Raw genomic sequence first — 25,855 nt, 5'->3', positions numbered from 1 at the left:
GGTGACCTTATCTGGATAAAGCGACTTTGCAGAAGTGATAGTTAAGAATCTCAAGATGAGCATCGCCTTGGATTACCTGGATGGGCCCCAAATCCAATGACAAGTGTCCTTCTAAGAGAGAGGCAGGAGGAGATTTGAGACAGAAAAGGAAAAAGAGAAGGAGGCCATGTGAAGACAGAGGCAGCCAAGGGATGCCTGGAGCCCCCAGGAGCTGGAAGAGGCAGGAAAGATCCCCCAGCTAGAGCCTTGGGAGGAAGCCAGCCCTACTGACACCTTGCTTTCAGACTCCAGGTCCCAGAACTATAAGAAAATACATTTCTGTTGTTCTTTTTTTTTTTTTTTTTTTTTTTGAGACGGAGTCTCACTCTGCCGCCCAGGCTGGAGTGCAGTGGCCGGATCTCAGCTCACTGCAAGCTCCGCCTCCCGGGTTTACACCATTCTCCTGCCTCGGCCTCCCAAGTAGCTGGGACTACAGGCGCCCGCCACCTCGCCTGGCTAGTTTTTTTGTATTTTTTTTAGTAGAGACGGGGTTTCACAGTGTTAGCCAGGATGGTCTCGATCTCCTGACCTCGTGATCCGCCCGTCTCGGCCTCCCAAAGTGCTGGGATTACAGGCTTGAGCCACCGCACCCGGCCTTTTTTTTTTTTTTAGATGAATTCTCACTCTGCCGCCCAGGCTGGAGTGCAGTGGTGTGATCTCAGCTCACTGCAGCCTCTGCCTCCCGGGTTCAAGCGATTCTCCTGCCTCAGCCTCCAGAGTAGCTGGAATTACAGGTGCACACCACCACGCCCAGCTAATTTTTGTATTTTCAGTAGAGACAGGGTTTTGCCATGTTGGCCAGGCTGGTCTCAAACTCCTGACCTCAGGTGATCCACCCACCTCAGCCTCCCAAAGTGCTGGGATTACAGGCGTGACCCACTGCGTCTGGCCACATTTCTGTTGTTCTAAGCAAATACACGAATATGCTAGTCATTATTCTCATCACTGCCATCGTTGTCATTGCTAAACCTTCCCCATGGGCCAGAAACTGCGCCAAACATGTATTCACTCATCTCATTTAACCTTCAGGCTGAATCTAGGAGATACATCTATGAGGACAATCATATTATGCAAAAGAGATGCCTCTGCCACAGCAGCACCGTTGCCCTGAGTATGCATGTGCTGAGGACAGGACTGAGATTGGAGCCTTAGTCTCCCCGGCCCTGCAGCCCCAGCTCTTAACCACTGAGCACCACAATCTCCAAGCGGTAAGCTGGTTGTCTAGCTCGAGTGCAGGCACCTGCGATTTGCCAGGGCGGTCGCTGCTATGATGCCTGCCACTTGGACAGCAAGGAGGAAATCCACTGGTTCCCAGGAGCCATGTGCATTTCATCCTCTTAGAGAGGGAGATGGGATTTTCTCCTCTGTCACAGCTCTGGGAGCCAGTGCATCTTGGATAATTAGAAACATTGCCAATAATTTGCTCCAAGTGCTCCAAAATGCAAGAGTGATCGCCATGAGGTCCTGTGACATCTGAGATCTTCCGTGTCATGACGCTCCTCCCTAGCACGGACGACGGGATCTTCCGGAGGATGAGCTCCATGATCCAGAGCATGGGCTGGGAACGCAGGTGCACTGGGGGTCTTGTCACCACCACTTTGTCACCACGTGGATTCCAGAAGTCACCTCTCGGAGCAAGCGGTTCCTCTTCGGGGAGAAGGGGCATCTCCCTCCCTACCGGGAATGTGGCCAGGCTCAGGCCCATTCGCCGAGTTTCGTTTACGATGCGACTGTGTTGTCTGGGGAAGGGGATGAGCAGCTGGTTTTTAATGGGGCCAGAGCTTCTGTTTGGGAGGATGAGAACGTTCTGGAGATAGATGGTGGTGAATGTTCTTGATGCCACTGAACTGTGCAGTTAACACATCTTTACATTGTGTTTACTTTACCACAATAGAAACACCTGGCATTTCTAAATTCCCTTGAAACGCAGGAAGATCTGGCAATGTCAGACACGGACCTCTTGGAGGGCGTGTACCCCGGTCCCCACCCGCCCTCCTACTGCCTTCCTGTCGCAGAGGCTGAGTGTCCATTGCCGCTCACCCTAATGGACTCCCATTTATCCTAAAGGCGAATTGCTCCTTCTCTGCGTCCATACCTCTCTGAAGGTGGGAAGAGCCAGAGATGGGAGACGGGCAGTAAGACTGATTTTTCACAACGTGTCCACTTTACTGATTTACACATCACTGCTCCCTCTAAGCCTGTGGTTCTCAGAGCGGGCCGCATGCTGGGAGCCGTGAGAGGGGCAAGGCCTTTCCCACCCCATCCCCAACCCCGGACCGGCTGAGGTAGAGACCCTAGGTGGCCCGGCCATCTGTGTGGTACCAAGCCTGGTGCTCCCAACTTGGATTCGTGGAGGCACGTTCGCACCCACCATGCCCTGCTCAGGGGATTGCCTTGGCCACCCTGTGGGAGAGGCGATGGGACCGACCGGGCCGGCAGGCCACCTCTGGATGAGCAGCACCCCACAGGGAGGAGACCCCGACATCACTCACATCGTGCCGAAGTTTCCCGAGGACAGTGGGGAACACGCCCATTGGGCTTTCCATTCCTGCGAATCCCACCTTGCTGAAGCCAGAGCCGTAGTCACAGACGAGGGGCACGCGGTCCATGGCGGTGAGGCTGTGGAAGAGAACACATGGTTACCCACGCCACTGCATGTCACTGGTCCCTGGGGCAGGCGCTGTGCTGGGCGTTAGGCTCAGGGTTCATAGCGCCCGGGGGCCCAGGGCAGTGTGGGTGGCCCCCCACACCCAGAGCTGGGCCCTGGGCGGGCAAGAGCCACTTCCAGGATGCTGTGTGCACTTTGCTGGAAGGGGGTCCTTTCCGATGACCATTTGCACATGGCTGCCCTGGAGAAGGGAGGATTGGGGGGCCCTGCACTAAGGCTTTGGCCTCCACCTGTTTCTAGCAAACTCTGAGACCTGTTTCGCAGCCACTTCTCTGAAGCAGCCCTTCTCCCCTTCGTGGGAGGGGAGACCCCAAGGGGAGAAGGGCCCCGGGTGGTCTGCAAGCTGTGGTCCCAGCCAGATTCCTGACTTCCAGCTTCAACACCACCTCATCCCGGAGGCTTCACTGGCCTCCTGGCCCTGGTTGAGACCATTCTCTCCCTCTGCTTTGCTTCTAGAGAACGTTCTCCATATTTTTGCAAGTTTAGAAAACATGCAGAAAGGTACAGAGCATCAGAACTCACCTGAGGTCCCTGCCCGTGGTCACCCCTCTGATATTTTGGCATTTCTGTTTTCAACCTACTTTTCCTTAGACAAAGTCTCCCTCTGTCGCCCAGGCTGGAGTGCAGTGGCATGATCTTGGCTCACTGTAACCTCCGCCTCTCAAGTTCAAGGGATTCTCCTGCTTCAGCCTCCTGAGTAGCTGGGATTACAAGTGTGAGCCACCACACTGGGTCAATTTTTTGTATTTTTAGTAGAGACAGGGTTTCGCCATGTTGACCAGCCTGGTCTCAAACTCCTGACCTCAGGTGATCCGCCCACCTCAGCCTCCCAAAGTTCCAGGATTACAGGCGTGAGTCACTGTGCCCAGCCTGTTTTCAACCTACTTTTATGCAGTGTATAGGTTTTTAAAAAATCGACTACCCTCAAAAATGAATGAGTCAATTTTCTTTTTTGAATATTGCATTGTGACTAAATATTTGTCATGACAAATGTTTTCTTCATTTTATAAGTGACTTTTGGATCTTTTCTTGATAAACAAAGAATACAGGCTCATTGTAGAAAATAGAGAAAACCATGAAGAAAAACAAAACCCTTTCTAAATCCTGCTAATCAGAGGTAACCTTTATCAATATTCAGCTATCTACCCTGATAGTTGGCACAGAAAACAGAGGGGTCTCCCTTCATCTAGTGCCTCTGTGAACAGCTGTGTGAGGTACAACTCAGTGGGGCACCAGGGCGTCTCTCACTAAGTTGCTAAGGTATACACACTACATATATTACAGTATATATGATTTTGTGTTAGACTTTTCAGTGGAACCTTATAGCCATTTGCGTGTTATGGAGTATTCGATGGAAACGTTTTCCTTCTAATATCATCTGCCACACCTGCTATGAATCCTCTGTGGAGTCTGTAGGTCCTATTATTTTTGGCACCATCAGCAACCCTGGGATAATCTCCTTCGTCATCCCTCTTTTTCCTGCATTTTGGATCAGCCCCTTTCCATCACCTCCTTCGAATGACTAGTTGGAAGAGCAAGAATTTTTAAAGGCTCCTTAAACATTTTGCCAAATTGCTGTCCAGAAACGTCAGTCAGTTTGCCGCACCATGTCAGGCCCTCGTCACATGGAGCTGCCGTCATCTCTGCAGGCCCCTGTTTCACGTCTCCACGTCAGGCCCACACTCCCCCTCTGAGTACTGCATGCTCAGCTGATATGGCTGGATGGCTTTTGAACCCACCTGCTCTCTCATGTGGGGGGCTTCATAACCTTCCTCCCTGGAATATTTGCTGGTGTCCCGTCTGTCTGCATGCTGACTGTGTATCTGCAGCCAGCCTGTTACTTCTGGAAGTCCAGGCATCAGCTGCCTGTTCATTTCTGTTCATCCTCGACATGCAGGGATGGAAGAGGCGCTGGTTACTACAGTTTTGTAGTATATTTTGAAGTGTCATAATGCCAGCTTTGTGCTTTTGCTCAGGATTGTTTTGGCTATTCAGAGTTTTTTCTGGTTCTGTACAAAATTAAAGATTTTTCTAATTCTGTGAAGAATGTCCTTGGTATTTTGGTAGAGGTTGTGTTTAATCTATAGATTACTTTAGGTACTATGATCATTTTAACAATATTTTTGGATCCATGAGTATGGGATGTCATTCCATTTGTTTTTCTCCTCTTCAATTTTTTGTCAGTCACTTCTTACATTTATTCCTAGGTATTTCATTTTCTGTAGCTATTGTAAATGGCATTATCTTCTTGATTTCCCTTTTAGCTATTTCATTGTTCATGTATAGCAATGCTACTGATCTTATATGTTAATTTTTTATCTTTACTAAATTCATACATCAATTCTAAAAGATTTTTGGTAGAGTCTTTAGGATTTTCTGTATATAAGATCATATTGTCTGTAAATAAGAATAATTTGACTTTTTACTTTCTAATTTGCAACAGAGCCTGAGACATGAGGGGCACTTGACAGCACAGGAAACCCTTGGGTGCATTTCCTGACCTGACCCTCACTGTGGTGACAGGTGTGATGGCCTCGATGATGTTGATGATAGTGATGATGATGACAATGATGACGATGGCTATGACAATGATGATGACAACAATGGTGATGATGATGACTATAACAATGATGATGACATTGACAATGATGACAATAACAATGATGATAATGACAACAATGACAATGATGATGAAAATAATGACAATAATGACTATGACAATGATGATGATGACATTGACAATGATGACAACAATGATGATGATGTCAATGATGATAACAGTAATGACAACAATGACAATGGTGATGATGCAAATAATGATAACAATGACAATTATGATGACTATGACAATGATGATGACAACAATGACAGATAATGATGATGACAATGACAATGATGGTGACAATGATGACATTGATGATGACAATGATAATGATAACAATGATGACACTGATAATGATGACGATAATGATAACAATGACAGTGACGACGACGATGATGATGGATTGTCTTGATATGCAAGGCATTTCCCCCACGTAAATCAGCAAATAGCCACTGTGGGAGCAGACATCCAAATACCTTGCTCTTTCTACCAAGTGCTATGCATTGGGGGCACAGAAATAAATTAATTCCAGGGCTGGTCAATCTGTTTTCATTTTTTCTTTGGTACAATAGCATTTACATTCAGGGAAATTAGCCCTGATGTCAAAAATGTGGTTTTTCCTTTGCTTTGTTTTAAATCATCTGATGTTGCCTTCCACTCCCACAGAAGGAGGGAAATGAGGCCATGAGTAATTGCACTGCTCTCCTGAGCCAAAATATTTTCATCTGGGGTGTGTTGAGTGGAATAAAAACTGGTTCAGTGCAGGGAAGGCTTTTGCCTCCAATGGGCTAAATCCCTGAGCTTGCCCCAGAATGATGTGGCCAACCAAGCAGCACGTTTCTACTTTACTCCAAATCCTCATTGATCTGAAACTTACTTGTGAATCCACGTATTGACTATCAATGCACAGAAGTAAAAACCTGAAGAAAGCATAACAGAAATTGGGAGAGGCCAGCTGCAGTGGCTCACACCTATAATTCCAGCACTTCAGGAGGCCAAGGCAGGAGGATTGCCTGAGCCCAGGAGTTCGAAACCAACCTGGGCAACATAGAAAGACCCTATCTCTGCAAAAAATTTACAAATTAGTCAGGCATGGTGGTGGCACACATCTGTAGTCCCAGCTACTTGAGAGGCAGAGGCAGGAGGATTGCTCGAACACAGTTCGAGGCTGCTGTGAGCCAACATCGCACCACTGCACTCCAGCCTAGGCAACAGAGCAAAACCCTGTCCTAAAAAAAAAAAAAAAAAAAAAAAAAAAAAAAAAAAAAAAAAGAAAAGAAATCAGAAAAGAGTGTTCAGCTACTGAGAAAAGAAACTGTTGGTTCACATCACTGATATGCAGAAGGAAGGGAAAGAAGGCATTGTCCTGTTTCAGGTGCTGTGTTGGGCACATAACTAATACCAGGGAGAGAACTGGTGACAAACAGTTGCAGAGAGGTAAGAGGTAGAGCCCACCCATAGTCCAGGCAGGGTCCCTCTGTGTCATTGCTTCTGCATGAGGCCACTGTGAAATGCCTAGCAGACGTCATGGCCTCTTGACCTAGTTGGGGCTTCTGGAAGCTAGCCCAGCAGCCTCCTAGAGTCTCTACCTCTATTTCCACTCTAATCCTGCTCCAGTCTTAAGATTTGGATGAGGTGGGCCCTAAGGGCTCACAGGACCCATGCTGACCATTAAGATTATTCCACTCCTTGGCTACTGCAGTTTGGCTAAATAATGGTCGCTATCCTCATGCCACATCCTAGTGTCCAGAACCTGTGTATATGTGAACTTCCATGGCAAAAGGGACTTTGCAGGTATAGTTAAGTTACAGATCTTGAGATGAGGAGATTGCCCTGGATCATCTGGATGGATGCCAGGTAATCACGAGGGTCCTTATAAGAGGAAGCAGGAGGTCAGAGTCAGAGAGATTGGAAGATTATATACTCCTGGCTTGGAAGATGGAGAAGTGGCAGCGAGTCAAGGCATGTAAGCACCTCCAGGAGCTAGAAAGGGCAAAGAAATAGGTTCTCCCAGTTCCTAGAGCCCCCCCAGGGGGAAAATGGCCCTGAAGACACCTTGATTTTGGCCCAGTGAAATCCATTTCAGACTTCTGACCTCCAAACTGTCAGAATACATTTCAATTGTCTTAGGTCAAAATTTGCGTTGATTTGTGACGGCTACCCTTGACCAGGGTGGGCATGTGATGCCAGCCATGGTTTCTTCCTGGGATCTTGGTCAACTCTCAGGAAGGATACTCTCTTCCCTTGGATTCAGGATCTGGGAGAACCTGAAGTGAGCCTGGAGTTGCCCTGCAGCTGTCCTGTAGCCCCACAACCAGAGCTTCCCTGAGGAGGAAGTCAGCCCGCAGGAAGCAGAGGAGAGACACGAGGAACAGAATTTTTACGATATCATTGGAGCACAAACCTCAGCCTGCCCTGCGCTGTTCAGCACAGGGAGCCAACAGAATTTTTTCCTGCCAAATGGGTCTAAGTTGGGTTTCTGTCACTTGCAACCAAGACAGTCCTGACTGACTGATTTTTTGCAATTGGGCCCCTTGGTCCTGGGCATTAGAGCTTCATTGGATGGAATGCCCAGAAAATCATTGAAAATTAGAGATACACGATTATCCTCTGAAAATGCCCTTGTAGATTTAGCTTAAGGTAGATTCACTCAGAGGGTTATCAGTATTCATTCGGCAAATACTTACCAACTGCCTCCCAGGGGCACGGTGCTGTTCTAGAGTGAGGAGACAGTGAGGAGGATTCGGACAAATTTCTTTCCCCATGGGCATGCTGGTCTCCCTGGGAAGCCAGATATTATATGGAATTTATTTATTTATTTATTTATTTATTTATCTATCTATCTATCTATCTGAGATGGAGTTTCGCTCGTCACCCAGGCCAGAGTGCAATGGCGCCATCTCAGCTCACTGCAACCTCCGCCTCCCGGGTTCAAGCAATTCTCCTACCTCAGCTTCCTGAGTAGCTGGGATTATGGGCATGCACCACCACGCCCAGCTAATTTTTGTATTTTTAGTAGAGACAGGGTTTCACCATGTTGGCCAACCTGGTCTCAAACTCCTGACCTCAGGTGATCCACCTGCCTCGGCCTCCCAAAGTGCTGGGACTACAGGTATGAGCCACTGCACCTGGCCCAGAATTTATTTTTAAATTAAAAAGTCATTAATAATTTTTCAATTGTGATCCGTGCCATCGAGGCTACCTGTGCATGTCTTGTGATGTCACTTGTCCTGCCTGGAGCACTGAGCTATGACTGCAGTGTGCAAATGTCACAGAATAGCAGTCACACAGACGGGGGAGGTGACAGAAACTTCTGGGCCAAAGTGGGTCAGGGCCCACCAGCTCTGTTTGGAAGGCCACGCGTCGCCAAGCCACACACCCGCAGTCCTCTGGAGATGTTGGTCTTGATCGTTTTCTGCTGTGGGCTGTCCTGTGCCTTGTAGGATGTGTAGCCATCCCCCAGCTTCTACCCACTAGATCCCTGTAACACCTTCCAAGTTATGACAACCCAAAATGTCCAGGCTCTGCCAAGTGTGCCTGCAGAGGGAGTGGGAGGTGGACAAAACAGTCCTGGCTGAAAGGGAAGGGCCTTCATGACGCAGACCTGTGGAAGCCAGGTGGGAAGACAATTCCAAGAGGTGAACCAGTTAGAACCAGATTTTCCAAGCTTATGAGATACTTTCCTCACCAGGGAAACCATCACAACAGATCTGATCCTATCATTGTTTCTCTCCATCTTCATCCAAAATCATTTCTTCCATCACAAGAAGACAAAAATCAGAAAGTTCAATATATCCGGGGCATCCCTGACATCATCGTGTCCTGCTGCACCATCGGGCATGTCATGCCTGACTCCCCCCATGGCTGCAACAGGAGACGTTCTTCCTGCTCATGACTCTGGTGTTCCCAGTGGGTCCTGTGATTGCTTGAGTCATGTGGCTGCAGAGAAGAGGATTGATGTGAAGACTTGTGTTTAGTAAACTGTAAAGTGCTGTACATACCTCAGGGGTGATCACAATAATAACATCAAGGAGTTATCTCTATTATATTATTATATTTTGGGCAATTTGAATTTCCCAAAAGGGGTTAGTTGGGGAGGGGCAGAGAGAGAGAGAGAGAGAGAGAGAGAGAGAGAGAGAGGGAGGGAGAGAGAGAGATTGTGAGAAGGGGATGTTGGAGTGTTGGAGAGGGTTATTATTGGAAAATAAGTTGGTAGACTGAAGTATTTGCAAAGCATTGTGTGAGCTCCAGGATGGATGGATAGATGAGTGGATGGATGGGTGGGTAGATGAATGAATGAATGTTGAACGGATAGATAGATGAATGGATGGATGGATGGATGGGTGGGTGGGTGGATGGATGGGTAGATGGATGATGGATGGATGGATAGGTAGATGGATGGATGAATGGGTGGATGAATGGGTGGATGGGTGGGTGGGTGAGTGAGTGGATGGATGGATGAGTGGATGGGTGGGTGGACAGATGAAGGGATGAGTGGATAGATGGATGGATGAGAGGATGAGAGGATGGGTGAATGGATGGATGATGGGTGGTAAGTCCATGGATGGATAGATGGATACATAATGTAGTCATTTTGATCCTTGCATCTCTTATACCTCTCTAAGTTCAGACAGCCGTGTCTTCACCTAGTCCATTTGTTAGAAAGAAATCTTTCAAAACAGGCCTTATAGAAAGAGAAATGATGTATCTGTCTACTCCCTACACAAACTTTCTACTATCTTGGCATCCCTTTATAACAAAGCATAGTTCAACCCTACAAGTGTGCATTGAATACTAACTTATTACATTACTTTAGCAAGTTCTTGGATCTCTCCAAGTGCACAGAGATGCCCTTGGGAAACCCACCTTTGTCCTCTCTTCTGAAAAAGCCTGAACATCCCTGATGCCCTGAGGATGAGATCTGTTCTTCTCATGGGAAACAGATAGGATTGACAGAACTTGGCTACTGTGTTTTTCTTAAGCAAATTATACTAAGATCCATATGGCAATGTCCCAGAAGAGAGACCACATAGACCTGCAAGGGAGCAGAATGTGTACTGCTTACATCCTTCCTCTCCTGAGAAGTGCTGGCTGGCTTCCAATGTTTCTGATGGAAAATAGGGCGAAGCAAACCCCAGATGATTTAAAGGGGCTGGGAGAGGATGTTCCCCAAGGCACTACCATGGGCTCTGGGCAAGACCCTGTTTCTGCTCTCAAGAAGCTCCCAGCTCATAGGAGAAAGATATTTGTAAAAAAGAAATTATGCAATGCAACAAGGGCTGTAAAAGGAGGCTACAATGTGAGTTGATCTTTGAAGGCTTGAACAGATTCTAGGCAGGGAAACAGATAAGAAAAAGCCCAGAGCTGGGCAGGGAGTCCTTGGGTACGTATGTGAAGGGACATTCCAATGGTCTTGGGTGTCCTCAATTCTTTACGCCTCCAGTGATGTCACATCTGTAGGGGTTCACTGAGACATTAATAACAGCAGCCACACGGAGAGGACTTGCTTGTGCCAGACACTCTTCCAGATTAATCCAGCTAGCCTCTCAGCAACCTTCTGAGGCTAGGTAGCATCAGTCTCATTTTTTTGTTGGGGACGGGGGCGGATCAGGCTCAGGGGGATGAAGTGAGACCTCCAGCTATGAGAGCTGGAGTTAAAATTCAATGCCAAGCAGCTTCATTCCCTATCCTTTCATTCCATCTGAATGGTAAATCGCAAACAGCCAAAGATTCCTTGCAGCTGCTCTTGTTACAAGGTGGAGCCTATTTTCGCATGCTTAACTCTGGACTGGCCTTGTGACTCCTTTGATGGATACAGTGTGATGAAAGTGACATTGTGTGATCTCCAAACATAGTCATCAGAGGAAGTGCAGCTTCCTCCCTTGCTATGTTCAGACCCCTGGTGTGGGAGCTGGAGTTAGCCTCTTGGAGGAGGAGAGGCCACGTGGAAGAGAACCAAGGTGCCCAGACAACAGTCTACCACCTGCTAGACATGTGGCTGAGGCCACCTTGGATAATCCACCATCAGATGACCTGTGAGGTGACCCCCAACCCCAGGTGCACAAGACAGCTCAGAGAGACCAGCCAAACCAGCTCAGACCAGAAGAACCCCCAGCTGACCCACAGACTGGTGAGTATAATATGATGGTTGTTGAAAGCTATAAAGCCTTGGTATGGTTGTGCTACACTGCCCTGCATCTATACTCTAAACAAACGGTCCTTCCCAGACCTCCATGGTCTGCTTTCAACTGGCTCAAAGTCATCCACACACCAATACAAAGATGGAAAACACAGAGAAGCTAAGGGGATCATTGAAAATCACACTGTAATGGTCTGAACCAGAGGCTGGCAAACCAAAGCCCAGAGGCTAATTCTGGCCCACTGACTGTCTTTGTAAATAAAGTTTTATTGGAACTCAGTCACGTTCATTTGCACTCTAGCTGCTCCTGGGTTACCATGGCAGAGTTGAGTAGTTGAGAACATGTGGCCCACTAGACTAGTCCGTTCTCGCACTGCTATAAAAAAATGCCTAAGGCTGGGTAATTTATAAAGAAAAGAGGTTTAGGGCTGGGTGCAGTGGCTCACGCCTATAATCCCAGCACTTTGGGAGGCTGAGTGGGCGGATCACAAAGTCAGGAGATCAAGACCATCCTGACTAACACGGTGAAACTCATCTCTACTAAAAATACAAAAAATTAGCCAGGTGTGATGGCACGCGCCTGTAGTCCCAGCTACTTGGGAGGCTGAGGCAAAAGAATTGCTTGAACCCTGGAAGCGGAGGTTGCAGTGAGCCAAGATTGCACCATTGCACTCCAGCCTGGGCGACTGAGACTGTCTCAAAAAAAAAAAAAAAAAGAAAGAAAGAAAGAAAAGAAAAGAAAAGAAAAGAAAAAAGAAAAGAAAAGAGGTTTAATTGGCTTGCGGTTCTGTGGGCTGTACAGGAAGTGTGGTGCTGGCTTCCAGGTAGGCCACAGGAAAGTTACAATCATGGTAGAAGGCGCAGGGGAAGCAGGATCATCCTACATGGCCAGAACAGGAGGGAGAGAGAGGAAGGAGACGCCACACACTTTTAAACAACCAGATCTCATGAGAACTCTATCAGGAATAGCAACAAAGGGGAGAATTCCACCCCCAGGATCCAATCACCTCCCAGCAGGCCCCACCTCCAGCATTGGGGATTACAATTCCACATGAGATTTGGGTGGGGACACAGATCCAAACCATATCACCCACAAAGCCTAAAATATTTCTTACAGGTGCTAGAATGCAGAGCTGGAAGCAGCCCAGTGCTCAGGGAGCCAAGGCATGGCTGGGTAAATACAAAGGTAGCTACCACCCAGTGTGGGGCATCGCCAGTGGCATTCCCAGGAGTCCCGGGAGCTGCAGGAGTCACAGGGGCATCTGAGCCAGTGGTGCAGTGGCACCTGGGCATCAGCCTGGATCCTGTGCCCCTTATAGAAAAAGTCTGACAACCCCTCATCCAGACTTTATCCCTTAACACTGTGACAACAGTTCTCAAAGTGTGGACCCCAGACCATCAGAATTAGCTTCATTTGTTAGAAATGCAGTCCTCAGTCCTCATCCCAGATCCCCTGAATGAGAAACGCTAGGTGGGGGCCCAGCAATCTCAGGCTAAGAAGACCCCGCCAGGCGGGTGATAAGGTGAGGTGAGGGTGATAAGGTGAGGGCAGGTGAGTCTGATGCCCGCCAGTTGAAGACAAGACAACAAGAAAAACCACCACCTTCAGTTACAGAAATCTGCTGTGATTGTTGACTCCCCACTCTGAAAAGCATGTTCCTGTGTCCTCACTCCAGCCTTTCAGGGAGGAATAATTGCTCTCAAGTCTCATTTTACTAGTTTAATCTGCCCTTAGCAAGATTGGAGGCAGCTGAGAGTCACTCAGTAAAACGCTGGCAGCCCCCAGGAGCTGCCAGTGGGAGATGCGGGATGACTGTTCCTTCCGAAATCAATGGAGGGTTTCCAGAAGGCGTGCAGGATATATGGAGTGCTCCTGTGACACAAAATCAGTCCTGGCTGAACCAAGTCCTTATATTTGAGTACCAAAGTCTGGGTGAAATAACCAACTCATCCTGGCTTGGTTTTTTCCAGTTTCAACATTGAGAGAAACCATCTCCCCCAAAAACTTCTCAGTTGTGGTCAAACTGGGACAGGTCCTAGGCCTGGGATTTAAAAGGCCAGGCTTTCCTGCAAAGAGCAGGTAATATGGCGGCTGATCCCACCCACCAGCATCCACAGATGCGTCCTACAGGTGCTAGAATGCAGAGCTGGAAGCAGCCCAGTGCTCAGGGAGCCAAGGCATGGCTGGGTAAATACAAAGGTAGCTACCACCCAGTGTGGGGCATCGCCAGTGGCATTCCCAGGAGTCCCGGGAGCTGCAGGAGTCACAGGGGCATCTGAGCCAGTGGTGCAGTGGCACCTGGGCATCAGCCTGGATCCTGTGCCTTGGGACAGTTCTCTGCCTTGAGTCACTGTGTTCCAGACCTGACGTCTCTCACTACAGCTTGTCATGCCTCCCATTCTACCACGAAGCCTGATTTCCACACCAGCTGCAGTTCTCTGGGTTGGGCTGAGCATCTGCAGTTCATTCAACCTTACAGCTTCTAGAAAGCCACACTGCAAACCCTAACGGCCAAATGAAAAGCTTCCCCAGATCTAAGCTTCTCTGTCTCCCCAGGGTTGCACCCTGAGATACACATGCAGAAGGGATTATTTCTATTTTTATTTTATACTGTGTTATTATGATATATTGTAAAACAAGGTATATGTAATGTAATACACATTAGGGATGACTTTTTTTTTTTTTTTTTTTTTTTGAGACAGCGTCTGGCTCTGTTGCCCAGGCTGGAGTGCAGTGGAACCAGCATAGCTCACCGCAGCCTCGACCTTCTTGGCTCCAGTAATCCTCCCACCTTAGCGTCCCGAGTAGCTGGAACTACAAGCATGCACTTGCACACCTGGCTAATATTTTGTATTTTTAGTAGAAACAGGATTTTGCCATGTTGCCCCAGCTGGTCTCAAACCTCAGCCTTAGCTTCCCACAGTGCTGGGATTACAGGCCTGAGCCATCGTACCTGGCCTTTTTTTTTTTTCCTAACAAGACAGAGCCTTGCTCTGTCACTAGGCTGGACTAGACTGCAATGGCATGATCATAGCCCACTGCAGCTTCCACATCCTGGGGGCTCACATGATCCTCCCATCTCACCTCCCGAGTAGTTGAGACTACAGGTGCACTTTTTTTTTTTTTTTTTTTTTTTTTTTTTTTTTTTGTAGAGACAGGGACTTGCTATGTTACTAAGGCTCGTCCTGAACTCCTGGTCTCAACCTAACCTCCCACCTCAGCCTCCCAAATGCTGAGATTATAGGTGTGAGCCACCTCACCTGGCCTTGTTTTAACAAATAAGTTAATAACCTGCTACCCAGCATAAGACATCACGTATTCTCCACACTTCTTGTTTAGTTCTTCCTCCCGAAGATATCCAGCGCCCTAAGGTTTTGCTTAATGATTCTCTTGCTCTTTTTAGCACTTTTGCCACACCTGGATATATCCCCAGAGAAGAGATTGGTTTTGCCTGATTTGGGGCTTTCTGCAAATAAAATAACCACCTCGTACGTTTTTTCCTGTGGCCTGTTTATTGTATTCATCCTCTGCTGGTGCCTCCATGTTGATGTGTGTAGCTGTGGTTTGTTTTTCCCTGCTGTATAGTATTCCTGGTTTCACTGGATGAAAATGTGGTCATCTGGGCCAAGGGATATGTTTGGATAGCAACAGAAAGCTGGAAAACGGTCCTGTGTGGATGATACCATGCTTTGCCTGGAAGCCTTGCAGGTGGAGCCTGAACTGAATTTTGGGGGATCCGATTGAAGCTGAACTCCCTCTGCTCCCCCTCATAGCACTCAGCCCCTTCCCTAAACACAGATCAGTCAGTTATGTAAGTAATTTGGGCTGAAGCTTGTTCCCCTGGGTGCCATGCATCTTGGTCTAGTCCTGATGACATCACACGTACAATACTTACGCATATATTTGCAGGAGTAATACGTGCACAAATCAAAACCACAAAACCTTTGGAAGGGTAGAGTGTGAGAAAACAGTGTCTTGCTCCCTCGTTTGCGCCCAGAATCCCAGCTCCCGTACCCCAAGTGAGCACACAGCATATCCCAGGAACAGCCTGCACCTTTGAGCCTCCAGATTTCACCCCTGGTTTCTTGGTGCAAAGCAGGTTACTTCTGTGTGCATTGCGCTCCCCCTGGTGGCTGTTCCCTAGAGCACAATTCTCACGCCTCTCAGTCCCAAATCCAAGTTTCAGGAAGGAAATGGCTTCACACACTATTTCCTCTGAAGCAAGGCTGGTACTTTCAGCCTTTCAACCTACCCCTCACATAATACCTAAGAATTTTGCAACATTTTTTAAAGTTCTTAAAACAGAATCATAAAAGGGAGAGGCAGTTTTAATACATCTGTACTTAATTAAAACATCCAGTTCTGGATCCTAAGGGGATGGCGGACGCAGTCTCTGTCCTGTAGGAACGGTGAGTGTGTGTAGTGCAGGGGTTGGCAAACCATGGCGCGCAGGCCACATCTGGCCCACCGACTGCTTTAGTAAATAAAGTGGTGTTGGAACATGCTGATTTGATTCTGTGTTTATTGTCTGCGGTTGCTTTCTCGCTGCAATGGCAGAGGTGAGTAATCGCAGCAGAGACCTTATGGCCTACAAAGCCCCAAATATTTACTCCCTTGCCTTTTCCAGAATCAGTTTGCCCACTCCTGGGTGAGCGTTTCAATGGAGACACCTATGACAAGGACGTACGACCAGCCTGGAAGGAAGCTTCCTCTTAGGATTTGATTTTCCATTCATCCATCCCAAAACTGTTGCATACCTACTATGTGCCAGACATTATTCTGGCCAGAAAAGATTCTTGATGTTATTTTCAAACTTGGGGAGCTGCAGTATTTTCAGTGAGAACAGGAAGTCATACCAGTTACCAAGGTTGGTCATTTGGGCACAGACGCCCGCTCTATGCTGAACTGAACTGTATCTCAGGCCCCGTCACCCCCTTTGCCTGCATCCCCTGATGCTGTTGGAAGCCAACTGTGTCTTCTATGGAGGATATTGACAGTGAATTCCAGCCTGGTAGGATGGGGGAGGAAGGAGTGTGTTGGTAAGATCTGGATCTGGCTACACTTTCGCTGTTAGTCCGGGCAGAGTCTAAATCGAGCAGTGGGAGTGGAGCCAGATCAAGCCAGGTCAAGTCCCTAGACCTTGACTGGAGGCCACCTCACTTCCAGCAGTGGTAACCGGCTGGTGAGAAATGCAAATGTTTGTGAATTTCAAATATATATATACAATTTATATATTTTTTATTAAAATATATAATATATAATTAAAATATATAAATATATTTTTTCAAATATATATTTCAAATATATATATTTCAAATATTTTTGAAATATATTTTGAAATATATTTGAAATATATATATTTGGAAAAATATATATATTTTATTATTATAAATTATAAAGGGAGCACACCCCCATATGATTCTCCAAACACCGGGAGGCACTTGCCTTCCCTCTTACCTTTGCAATCCCCAGGTGAAGAGCCAGCACCTATTGGCGTGATTCTCAAGGGGGTTTGTGTTTATTCAGCAATCGTTGGTCTTGCTCGGGGATATTCTCACTTCCTATTTAAAAATTAAAAAAAAAAAAAAGATTCTGAAAGACTTAAAACATCTAGGCCAAACCAGAGCTACTGAAACATGTATATGTGTGTGTGTGTGTGTATATATGTGTGTATATGTGTGTATGTGTGTGTGTGTATGTATATGCAGGAACAGAAAGTCAAATACCACATGTTCTCACTTATAAGTGAGAGCTAAGCACTGAGTACACACGGACACACAGGAGAACAGAGGATGGGGCCCCCTTGAGGGTGGAGGATGGGAGGAGGGTGAGGCTCAAAAAACTACCGATTGAGTACTATGCTTACTACCCGGATGATGGAAAAATCTGTACCCCAAGCCCCTGCGACATGCAATTTACCCATGTACATATATATATACACACACACACATATACACACACACACACACATATATATACACACACATACACATACCCATATATATATTTGGAAGAAAATCCCAACCTACTTTTCATTTACCAGGTGGCCACACACAATGCATGGTTGGGTCTTCCCCTTAATAAACATACCCAGATAAAGAAAATGTGGTACATACACACCGTGGAGTACTACGCAGCCATAAAAAGGAATTAGATCAGGTCCTTTGCAGGGACATGGATGGAGCTGGAAGCCATTATCCTCAGCAAACTAACACAGGAACAGAAAACCAAACACCACATGTTCTCACTTATCAGGGGGAGCTGAACAACAAGAACACACGGACACAAGGAGGGGAACATCACACCCTGGAGCCTATCGGGGGTGGGGTGGGGGAAGGGAGAGCATCAGGACAAATAGCTAATGCATGTGGGGCTTAATAACAAGGTGATGGGTTGATAGGTGCAACAAACCACCATGGCACACGTTTACCTACGTAACAAACCTGCACGTCCTGCACACGTACCCAGGAGTTTAAAATTAAAATTTAAATTAAAAAAAAAAAACCTTGGTTTAAATGTGGCCTTGCTGGTCTGTGTTAGCCACGTTACAGAAACCCAGCCCTCTCCTGAGGGTTCTGCCAGGACCCCCGACTCCAGGACTTCGCACCTGCTTTTGAGCACAAGCCCACAGAAATTACTGAATTCCAGGTGCTTTTAGAATGGAACAAGATCACAGAACTAATTTGGTTCCATTTTCACCTACAAAGAAACCCTTCTTAGTAGACGGAGGAAGAGGCAAAAAGTAGCATCAAGAGAAAACCTAAAGCGGCGAACTTTCACTCACGAGAAACTTAAAACTCCCAGAGCACACCCTCATATGATTCTCCAAACACCAGGAGGCACTCACCTCCCCTCTCACCTTTGCAATCCCCAGGTGAAGAGGCAGCACCTGTCGGAGTGATTCTCAAGGGGGTTTGTGTTTATTCAGCAATTGTTGGTCTTGCTCGGGGATGTTCTCATTGCCTATTTAAAAAAAAAAAAAAAAAAGATTCTGAAAGACTTGAACAGTGAAAACATCCAGGCCAAACCAGAGCTACTGAAACAAAGAACTGTTTGAAAATCATCTATAATGCAACCCACCCACAACCCTTCTGCTCTTTTCATTAGAGAATGGATTGTTCCATATAACTGAATAATCTGGTTAACAAAAAACTAGGTAGAGCAGGATGTTTGTTTGTTTGTTGAGATGGTGGAGTCTTGCTTTGTCACCCAGGCTGGAGCGCAATAGCGAGATCTCGGCTCACTGCAAGCTCCGCCTCCCGGGTTCACGCGCGATCTCGGCTCATTGCAAGCTCCACCTCCGCCTCCGGGGTTCAGGCCATTCTCCTGCCTCAGGCTATTGAGTAGCTCGGACTACAGACGCCTGCCACCACACCCAGCTATGTGTGTATGTGTGTGTGTGTGTGTGTGTGTGTGTGTGTGTGTGTGTGTGTGTGTGTGTGTGTGTTTTCAGTAGAGACAGGGTTTCACCATGTCAGCCAGGATGGTCTCGATCTCCTGACCTCAGGATCCGCCCACCTCGGCCTCCCAAAGTGCTGGGATTACAGGCTTGAGCCACCGCACATGGCTGAGCAGGATGTTTTTAAATGCACCGAGATCTCTAAAGGGCGTTACAAACCTTCCTGCCTTCCTGAGCAGGGATGCTGAGTGTCAGGTGGCCTCTTCTGGGTGGCTCAGGCCATCATCATGCACAATAATGGCTCTGTGCTGCAACACAGCCATGACCTCAGGGTCCCCGCCCTGTGCGGGCATCAGCCCCTGGCAGCAGTGGCCCCAGAATATTACCTTTTTGCTTTTATGCTCATGTTTCTACTTTATCTATATCCATCCTTTTGGTTGTTTTGGAGTGTGTGACCTTCCAGGGATCTATCCTGCCAAGGACAACAGAGGCCCTAAGACGTTTGCTGGGATGGTTGAGAAACTGGGAGGCTGAAGAGAGAGCTCAAAGTATGGGGCATCCCTGCCCTCTCTGAGCAGGGGAGGCCTGGGGAGGTCTCTTGGGGATACAGGAGCTGTAGCCGCACACGTGGAGCAGGCAGGAGGGTCCAGGTCTTCTGGCTGGAAGGAGGCAAGGGCAGAGGAAGGTGCAGCTCACTTATGTGGGTGGGACATTCACCTGGGCTGAAACCACAGTACCAGGCAGCTGTGGAAGGACACGGGGCAGTTCAGCGTGGAGATGCTGCGCATTTCAAAGAGAGGATTGAGGCTGTGCAAACAGAAGGTAGTCAGGACTGCTGAAGCCCGACGGACAGGCATGATGGCACGGTCTCTGCCCATTGGGAGGTGAACGCAGGGGGCCTCCATGGAGTTGTTCACTTGAAAACGAATTTGAGATGGAATTTTGCTACGTTGCCCAGGCCGCACACAAACTCCTGGCCTCAAGTGATTCTCCTGCCTCAGCCTTCCCAGTAGCTGGGCCTATGGGTGCCCGCCACCACAACCTGCTGGAGTAGTGGACTTGAACATCCTCACTTCCATATGTCAGGGGCCAGTTCCTAATGCCACCTCCATAAACACCACATGATGGCCAACCAGATGTTGACTGTTATCACCGGGACTTAACTGGGAAACCCTCTTTTTCCTCCAAATGTGCTGCTCTAGATTCTAAGGGTCTGGAGGACAGAGCTCTGGGACTGTTAGAATTCTATCAGAAAAAAAGAGACAGAAGGCTATAAGCACCAGTGTGGGCTGGGTGCTGTGGTTCACTTCTGTAATCCCAGCATTTTGGGAGGCCAAGGCAGGAGAATCCCTTGAAGCCAGGAATTCAAAACCAGCCTGGGCAACATAGCAAAACCCTGATTCTACAAAAAATTAAAAAGTTATCTGAGTGTGGTGGCACACACCTGTAGTCCAAGCTACTCAGGAGGCTGAGGCAGGAGGATCCCTTGAGCCCAGGAGTTTGAGGCCAAGGCTGAGGCGGGCAGATTACCTGAGGTCAGGAGTTCAAGACCAGCCTGGCCAACATGGAGAAACTCCATCTCTACTAAAAAATAAAAATAAAAATAATAACCTGGTGTGGTGGCGTGCACCTGTAGTCCCACCTACTCGGGAGGCTGAGGCAGGAGAATCACCTGAACCAGGGAGGTGGAGGTTGCAGTGAGCCAAGATCATGCCATTGCACTCCAGCCTGGGTGACAGAGTAAGACTCCATCTCAAAAATAAAAAGGAAAGAGTGTGGTGGGAGACAGAACTTACAGCTTCGTGCTTAAGCATGAGGACCCTAGTGCTGGGCAATAAGGATGTTGTTGGCTCTGCGCTTGCTGTGAACTGCACAAAATTGAGACCTGGCACTGCTGTTCCCCCCTTGTTAAGTGGGAGCAATGTCAAGCGTGACGCCTACCTAGCTCAGGGAGTCTGAGTCACTGTACAGCAAGGACTGAGATGAGGGCCTTGCCCTTGGTCAGGGGGAAGTAAATGCTGGTCATCACCAGGGGCCTGGGTTTCCAAGCTCCCACTTTTGTCGTTTGCTCAGGGGCTCTGTCCCCCATCAGCTCCTTCTGCATCCACAGGGTCTCTATAAAAAGCCACTGTAGCCACTGCCCTCCCAACAGCACCTCCCTCCAGGACACCCCCTTACAGCTTTCCTGTTGCAGGCCCCTATCCACACCTGTGTTTCTGGTCCCAGCCCAGCCTCATCCTCTGCAGGTGCATTTGCATGAGCTGCCTGGCTTTCTTCCCTTCCTAGTGAAAAGATACCATCTACAGACATGAAATGCATTCATTTCAGGTGCAGAGGGATGACTCACATTTGCCTACTCCTGAGTAACTGGACCAAAGCCTGGAATATTTCATGTGTCCTCAAGGCAGCACCCTGTTCCCTTCCAGCTAGGTTACCCCACCCAGCTCCATGGTCCCTGGAGGTAACCATGCTTCTGTCTTTAATTATAATAGTAAGTCCTTCCTGCCCTTGGCTACCATATAGAGGGACTCACGTGGTACAGTCTCGGGTCTGCTTCCTTCACTCAAAGTCCCGTATGCAGACTCAGCCATGCTGCTGGACGTAGCCATTGCTGCTTTCTTGGTTTCTTTCCGTTGCCATGCATTTTTCCATTGTGTGGCTGTACTTCAAATTATTCATTCTACTGATGACTGATAATTTGGGCTGTTGCCAACTATTTCTTTTTTTAGCTATTTACAAATAATGCCACTATGAACGTTCTTGCCTATGTCTTCTGGTGAGCATGAAGGTTGCATCCCTGGGAACACTCCCAGGAGTAGGGTTGTTGGCTCACAGGGTACATGAACACTTGGCTTTAAGAGATGCTGCCAAACAATCTCCCCAACGGGTTGTTCCCATGTGCACCCCATCAGCAACTGGAAAACACATCTCTAGAACAGATAGGCTTCTCAGCCTTTTCTTTGCCATTCTGGTGAAGATGCAGTAGCTCCCGGTGGTTTTAATTTGCATTTACCCGGTAACTAATGACGTTGAGCGTATTTTCACTTACATTGGTCATTTTGTCAAAGCCTCTTTCTCATCTTAAAAGCATCAGCGTGCCAGTCATTTTCTCCATGATTTGTAAGAACCTCTTATATTAAGTTGGTGACAAAGTAGCTGCAGTTTTGTCACTGAAATAGCAAAAGCCACAATTACTTTTGCACCATCATAATATAATGTGGATGTGAGTCCTCCAGGGGACGGAAGTGTCATTGCAAATAACTTCCCCCTCTTGGTGAATTGCCTTTTCATTCTCATAGCATTTTCTTCTGATGAAGAGAAGTTCTAATTTCATCAATGTCCACTTTTTTTCCTTTTCTTTTGTGGTTAGTGCTTTTTATCATCCTGTTTAAAAATCTTTGCCTAACCAAGATCCTTTTCTTACATATATATATATATATATATATATATTTTTTTTTTTTTTTTTTTTTTTTTTTTTTGAGACAGAGTCTGGCTCTGTCGCCCAGGCTGGAGTGCAGTGGCCAGATCTCAGCTCACTGCAAGCTCCGCCTCCTGGGTTCACGCCATTCTCCTGCCTCAGCCTTCCCGGTAGCTGGGACTACAGGTGCCCGCCACCTCGCCCGGCTAGTTTTATTTTTGTTTTTGTTTTTGTTTTTTTTGTATTTTTTAGTAGAGACGGGGTTTCACCATGTTAGCCAGGATGGTCTCGATCTCCTGACCTTGTGATCCGCCCGTCTCGGCCTCTCAAAGTGCTGGGATTACAGGCTTGAGCCGCCACGCCTGGCCTTTACATATTTTTTTTAAACGATTTTATGGGTTTGCTTTTTCCATTAAGATTAATAATCCATTTCAGTTTTGTAAATGATACGAGTTGGAGTCAAAATTCATTTTTCTCCATTTGGGTATCTATATGACTCAAAAATTTTTATTGGTTTTTTAACTGCTAATTTTTTCATTGAAAATATTCTTCATTTCTCACTTGGTTGAAATGGTGCTGTATCACCAGTCTGATATGTAACCAGTAAGTAAACACATCACCAATATGTAAATGTGGCACACCCATTTATTTAGCTCTTCTTTAATTTCTCTCAGAAATAATTTGTGGTTTCCAAAATACAGTAAGTCTTCCAGATTTTTAATTAAAATTTCATTCTAAGTCTGCTGTGTTTTTGACACAATAAATGTTATCGAAAAATTGATATGTTTCCTTTTTTGCAAGATTAGAAATAAACTAGATTTTTGATATCAATCTTGTATCCTGCAACCTCACTAAATTCACTTATTAGTTCTAGTGGCTTTTTTGTAGACTTCTTAGGATTTTCTGCACAACTATTGTGGGGGACTGTCAAGACCACCCTCAGGTCTGATGATTCCCTAAGAAGGCTCAGAAAACTACAGCTTCCAGGGAAAGAACAAAAGTCAACATCAGCAGAGGGAAAAGGTGCATGTGAGTGGAGTCTGAGGGACACCAGGCATAAGCTTCAAAGGGTCTCTCCCAGTGGGGTCATGGAGGACATGCTTAATTTTCCCAGCAACAAGTTGTGACAATATGTGTGACATGTTATCGATGAGGGAAGCTCATTTGAGATTAAGCAGCCAGGACTTTTCAGGAGTGCTGGACTTATACCGTATCCAGCCTCTGCTTGGCATGGTCAAAATTCCAGAGTTCCAGAAGGAAAGCAAGTGAACCAAAAGGCATACTATTTGTATCAACAGTTTAGGCACAGTAAGCTACTCATATCAATTACAGTGGTGAGAACCCTATCCACATCTAAATTCCCAGGTGCTACTTAAGGGCCTACCTTGCAGGCAGACCTTTCCAAACAGAGTAGTTAGGGCCTGTGGTGTTAACTCTTTCCTACATAACAATCTTGTGAGTTGTGCTAATTTACTTATTTCTTCCTAATCTATGTCTTTTTAATTTTTTTCTTGCCTTATTACAATCTCTATGATCTCTAATATCATTTGGAAGACATGACAGTGAACATTCTTGCCATGTTCTTGATCTTATGGGGAGAGAATCCAATATCTCACCATTAAATATGAAGCGAGCTGTGGGTTTTCTATGGATGTCTTTGATCAGATTAAGAAAGTTTGATTCCCTATGTATGAGAGTTTTTATCATGAATTAGTGTCCTTTTTCCTCCATCTATTTGATTTAATAAAATGGTTTTTCTTCCTTATTAAGTTAATGTGATTCATCATCAGTTGACTGCCCTGTTCTTTTTGAGAGCTTCATAATATTCTGCCATGTGGATGCACTTAATAAACCAATCACTATTGATTTGCATAACTCGTTCCCAGTCTTTTCACGGTTTTTTGCACAGGACACTGCAATGCGCAGCCTTGAACTTGCAGCCATTTTGCACATGGCTGTGATACAACTGTGAGGACACTCCTAACAGTGGGATATGTGGGCATCTGCACACATCACACCAGGACCCACCACACCCTGGAGATCTTAGTGTATTCCAAGGTACGGAGGGCCATGGTGACCCTCCCTGCAGCTCCCTGCATTCCTTTCCAGGGGGAACAGCCAAGATTGTTCTGCAGATGCTTTTGCTGCCCTCTCCAGGGTCATCTCCAAGTCTTAAAGGGAAGACAGCTGTTCCTGCCTCTACTCAGCCTCCACAGCAGCATTTCTTATCTGCAAGGCAAGTCAAGAATTCTTTCTCAAGACAGAGTGGAGTTCACTCCCAGTTAAAGAAAAAAATAATAACCATGTAATTCAAAAGACTCCCGCCTCCTCCTCACTTATCTAAGTCTGTAGCCTTCCAAGTGTGCTCAGGGGTAAGAAGAAGTGAGCCAACAACACGGAAACCAGTTCCAGAATTGGCACTTCCATTGCAGCTAAGTGTTGCAAACAGTTCTGCAGCTGAAATCCCTGGCCAGAAAGCTTGGCGGTCGATGTCTTGATGATCTTGGCCATGAGGATTTGCATCAATAATTCTAACTGGGCTTTGACTGGGGTGGAGCAGTGCGGGAGGCCCAGGGAGGTGGTGGGCATGGCTGTTGCTGTGTCAATGTGGGAGGAAGCAGCAGGAGAGGTCTGAGAGTCCACAGGGCTGCTGAGGCCCTCAGAACGACCCTGGCTTTTATTCTGAGCAACACTAGAAGACCTTGGAAAGTTCTGAGTGGTGGAGTGACAGGACTTGACTCACGTTTTGATGGGATAGTCTGGCTGTTGAGCCAAGAACAGACTGGGGGCAGGGGGCAAGAGGCAGGGAGACATGTGCTGGGGGCTGAGAGACGCTGGGACGGGGGCACCTGGTAGATGGAAAGCGATCAGATCCTGGACATTTTACAGGTACAGCCACAGGCTTGCCCTCTGATGGAACGTGGGGTGAGAGAGGGGAGTCAGGGATGATACCAGGTTTTGGGTTAGAGCAACTGACATTTATGGGGAAAGGTCAGGACTGATTGAGGTGTGAAGTCGAGTCACCTTTCAGATGCTGAGTGAGGTGCAGAGGGGACATGTGGACTCATGAGCAGAGTTCAGGACAAAGGTGTGGCTGGAGGTGGAACCTTGGAGTCACCAAGCTGTGGAGGTGTTTAAAGCTATGAGCCAGGTGGGCTCGCCTGGTACTTGCCTCTTGCTAACATCCATCTTGCAGCTTCCCTGTGTGTCCAGGTGACCACACTGACCCTGTGCAAACCCCCACCCCTGCCCACTTCCTGGGACAACAAAGAGCTGGCCCACGTCTGTGGGTCATTGCTGAATGTGGGGCATTGAGTTTCCAGAAGCCAGACCCATCCCCTCCCCAGCTCCCAGTCACTGCAGTCTTGGTCTTCCCAGGTAACATCCAGATTTCCTAACAGATTTGGAGACCAAGCTTTGGTAAAGGGGCAGGAGTGGATCGGTGAGCTAAGGAGGCACTCGGGGAGAATAATCTGCCCATCCTGATGAAAAAAACACACAGAAGGGATTTAGACCTCAAGTCCACATGGGCTTGAGGCCTCTTGACCTCAATGAGGCCTCTTGACCAGAAAATCTGGCCAGGCCATGG

General features: G+C 47.2%; 1 long non-coding RNA gene across 1 annotated transcript; it reads right to left on the bottom strand.

The window, feature by feature from the left end:
* Positions 1–649: 649 nt before the first annotated feature.
* Positions 650–18,329, bottom strand: LOC104677123. Its single transcript, XR_750008.2, has 3 exons — positions 18,309–18,329; positions 16,907–17,010; positions 650–2,658 (listed from the first exon to the last, which is right to left on the bottom strand). It is a non-coding gene; the product is annotated as an uncharacterized LOC104677123 (long non-coding RNA).
* Positions 18,330–25,855: the final 7,526 nt, after the last annotated feature.

Source organism: Rhinopithecus roxellana, chromosome 15 (assembly GCF_007565055.1).
Source record: "Rhinopithecus roxellana isolate Shanxi Qingling chromosome 15, ASM756505v1, whole genome shotgun sequence".
NCBI lineage: Eukaryota > Metazoa > Chordata > Mammalia > Primates > Cercopithecidae > Rhinopithecus > Rhinopithecus roxellana.
This window is presented reverse-complemented; position numbering and strand designations above follow the sequence as displayed.